This window comes from Pempheris klunzingeri, chromosome 19 (genome assembly GCF_042242105.1).
Source record: "Pempheris klunzingeri isolate RE-2024b chromosome 19, fPemKlu1.hap1, whole genome shotgun sequence".
In the NCBI taxonomy this organism is placed as follows: domain Eukaryota; kingdom Metazoa; phylum Chordata; class Actinopteri; order Acropomatiformes; family Pempheridae; genus Pempheris; species Pempheris klunzingeri.
This window is the reverse complement of record NC_092030.1, coordinates 21018901-21023507: the sequence shown is the minus strand read 5'-3', so window position 1 is coordinate 21023507 and position 4607 is coordinate 21018901.

Here is a 4607-nt window from a genome sequence, read left to right as displayed (position 1 = left end):
GTGTGTGTGTGTGTGTGTGTGTTGGGGGGGAGAGGGGGGTGGGGGGGGAGCTGAGTCGCGCGCTCGGGTACTGTCTAATCACTCGGGTGCTGATCTACGTCACGCCGGCGCTGACGTCAGCAAAAAAACCCAGTGAGGTTGCATCAGAAAAACGCAGAAAGTGTTCAAAGTTACACTTTTATATCTCTCAACAACTGTGACTGTAAAGAACATGACTTCATATTTCACTACATTTACATTAATATAAATATTAAATACTGTTTATTACTCCTGTAGCAGCAGGGGAATAATATAAGTGCTATGTTCAGAAAATTATATTAGGAGAAACTTTATTTACAACACCTCAAAAAGCAAACAATAACATAAAGACATAAGTAAAAAATAAAATAATTAATAGTCAAAACATTAGGATAATAATTCCAAAAAATGGCTCCTGTAAAATTAACGCTAAGTGCTGCTGTATTAAAGTCTAAAATGTATTTTAACGTTAAGTTGGTTTGTCAGTAATAAAGAGGAAGTCGTAGGATATTTTGTAGCCCGAAGGTACAAAGTCTCACAAAAGCGCTTCTAGTTGTACTTAAACCAAACATCTACCAATAACTCTTGGTTTTACCATCAAACCCTGAATGGACTTGATTTAGATTCTGCGTCTCCACATCCTGCTGCCGCTCACTCTGATGCTAATGTGTGCTAATTAAGGGCTGTTTTGGCAGCACAACTCTGCTGCTAATGCTAACGAAGCCTTTGTGATACTAAGCAGGCGGAGAGGCGGGAGAGACATTAGCACATCCTTCAGGCCACCACTCATATTCATGCTGACCCCTTCAGTGCTCAGACACCAGCACTCTAAAAAAATACTCCGACAAGTAAAAGTCCTGCGTTCAAGGTGAAAGTGCAGAAGTTTTATCAGCAAACAGAGAAAAGTTTTGTTTGCATTCAGTATTTCTGCACAAAGTTCAGCTTTTTTTTTTAATGTTTACATCCATGTGTGCTATACATGCTAGCTACAGCTAGTCTACGTTAGCTTTAAGCTCCATTATTACATGCTAATGCTGCACAGACGTGGAAACAGAATTTGTCACAGCTGGTTGAGGTTGAGTTCATTTTACCACCTTGTTGTAGACGAAGTACTGAGATATTTTATGGAGGTAAAAGTATTAATACAGAGTAAATGTGCACATTTAGGAAACGTACTTAATTAAAAGTGCAGCATTATTATTGTGCAGCAATGTAAGAGCAGCATTTATCAGAGGTGGAATGTAACTAAGTACATTTACTTTAAGTATCTGTGCTTCACGTCTTTTCTTTACTTCCTTCTACTTTTACCTCACGTCACTACATGAACAGCTTGATTTCACATTTTCTTCACACAAAACATGTAAAGAGTTTATAAAACCTGATGTTTTGTTAGTTTATGCAAGTGCAGCTGAAATGTTCAGCCAATTAATCCTCTAATTAGTTGCCAGAAGAATAACTGGCATGTAAAAACATTGCAACTCCAACAGTAAAATCCTGCTTCCACCAACGACGAGGAACAATAATCTACTAACAGAATACATCATAGTACTTTTCTGCTCCACTGCATTTACTTTAATACCTTAACTACATTTTCCTCATTATACTCACATACTTTTACTATAGGAACATTTTCAACGCAGGACTTTTACCCAGGTATGATGTTAACACCTTTACTATTTTACATACACTTAGATTATAGTTTAGTCTATAAGAAATGAATACACTGTATAATCTTAATTTGAAAAGTAAAAAGTAGCTGAAGCAGCAGAAGTTGCATGAAATGGAAGTACAAGTTCTGCAAAAGTGTATTTAATTACATGGCACAGTTCTGCACCACTGTTCCCACTGGAATGTGCAGACTAGAAGCACAATGTGGAATAAAATTGAAATTGTACTTCTAACTTCTTAGTACTGACTCAATAATTGTTTCTAAGTCTAAATACAGTCCAGGTAAAACATCAGCATGAGTCTGTCTGAGCTCCTGGACTCCTGCTACCTGCTGAACTTTTACAGCGGGAACACTTTTATGTTCTTTCTCAGCGTACTTGATTCACGGCCCTGACAAGAACAGAGCAATAAACATCAACCTTTGTCCCGACTGATGATGCAAAGAGCCAGTTAATGAACCTCCCCCGTCCTCACAGCGTTAACAGACCTTTTTGAGCCACTCGGGCCGTTTACTGCAACTACAAGTCCTGCATTTCAAAACTCCCTGAAGTAAAAGTACAGAAGCATTGTCAGCAAAATATAAACGTAAAGTCTCAGCAGTGAAAGTGGTCAACGGTGTTAACAGTGGAGCATCGATGTTTGACTGAAAGATGATGAGGAGCCTCAACTGGACTGATTCTCTTATAACCTCTAAAGACATCACACTTTGGGTTATATTACCATAGTAGTTCATTCTGCTCAGCTGGGGCCGTATGGACATGTATGAGGGCAAAATAGTGCACCGTGATTTTCAAAACATGTTCAAAACATGTTTTGTATGTGTTATAAATACATGCAAAAGCAGTCAGGAAAAAAACTGCTATGTTCAGGGTGGAAATAAAGAGTTTTGCACAAAGGTGACTTTATTGTGTTTTCTGGATATTAAGACCGATTGTCCACATATGTGGACATAATTTTTCTCTAAAACTACACCATGTAAAAAGATGATGCTTAGGTTTTATACTTATCAGGGTCCAATAAGCCCAAATAGCAAGGAGAAATAAAAAATACATATCAAACAAGAGCTCGGGTCTTAAGAGGTTAAAGAGAGACAGATAACTGGTTTGCTGCACATTAGAACTTAATTTATGCTAATATATGTATGTTTTAGTGTAAAATCTTAACCATCAGTAGGCTTAGCAGTAGATTTACCTCAGTACTGTATGGAAGAACAATCTGAGGTACTTGTACTTTACTGGCATATTTATTTTTCATTTTAAGGTACTTTATACTTTATATTTGCTGTGTTTTATACTCCAACATGAATGAATAGTTACTTAACAGATTAACACTACAAATAAATCATTTCATATTATTAATGGTTAAAACATTAATTGAATTCATTGATACCCAGCTAGTTTAGTAAATGAGCTCCACCTTCACAATGTGAAACATTAAAGTGATAAACACACGAATGATCCAATAATTATAATCAATGTATCTGTAATATATTATCATTATTACATAATGAGTACTTTAAGTATATTTTAACAGCTGTGCACTTTTACTTAACAGCATTTCTATACTTTTACTAAGATAAACAACTTTCTTCAAATCTGTAACAATTTATTTATTTTTAATGTATTTTAAAGCAGTTTCTTTTAAAACTTGTTTTTATTGTCTTTTACATGCAGTTTTAATGTTTTTCTTTGCATTATTTTTAATGTATTTTTATATATAAGCACTTTGAACTTTCTTTTTTTGTCTGAATGGTGTTAGATAAATACTGTGGCTTTGCCTTTTATAAGATATGACGGTGATGACAGCTGAAATTTAACTATTAGAAGTATTTAGTGGCACAAAATGGAAATATTCACAAGTACAAGTACCTCAAATTTTTACTTATAGGTACTTTCCACCCTAGTTCCCGTCTCCTCTGTGTCTTTATTGGATCAATGTCTTTACTCACTCTGGTTCCCTTTATTGATCCCTGATTTTCCACCGTTTCCGGTTTAAACTCTGCCCTCTGGTTAATACTTAATACCTGACTGGATTACAGCTGACGACCAATGAGAAGGCAGCGTCGGACGGACAGCGCTCTCTCTGCGCTGACGTGTGTGGGAGTCTGTGAGATAAGAGAGGGAGGAGTGCTGTAAGGTGCTCTCTGCATTGTCATTTTATTGGTTCACACACTGATTACATCTGATCACATTTTAATATTGATAAGACTTGGAATGCACACCAGAGGAATCATCGTCATCAGTATATAAGTATAGTAAATTTAAAAAAGAAATCAGAAAAACAAAAAAGCTTTGTTTTACACTCAGTAGCTCTCTAGCACTCGCTCGTCTCCTCATCGTTCACTTGAAGTGAGGAAAACACACCATGAGGCTCTTCTGCAGCAAATCAAACAGCTTCAGAGTTCAGCTTCAGCACTGACACCCAGGCCAAAGGCTAATTAATGGAATAAGGATTGTTTGCCAAAGGGGACAATGACTGTGAGTGACCAGTAATCCTATTAAAGCACTGATACTATGAGGGCTTAGGCTGGACAGGGAGGAGGACTGTTGGTTTTGGCTTCACGCCTTCTGGGAGAGTTTCAGTGATACAAATGATTAAAAAAAAAATACACCACCCAGGACCTGATAGTAACTCACTCACTCTGTTTGTTCAGGCTCCATTGTGAATAACAGCTGGCCAGTGTTTTACGTTTGCTTTGGCTCAGTTTCACTGTTCAGCTGAACTGACTCCTTCAATTGTACCTTTAAGAAGGTGTCATATTACACAAAATGCACCTTTTAATTTAAATATATTTCGCTGGTCCTACGTCTGTTTCTCCTACTCCATCTTTCAGTAAACGTGTTTGAAAACACGCCGTTTAGATTTGGCTCCCCTTGTGACATCATAACGGGCTCTATGGAACATGTGACCTCCTTCAGCCT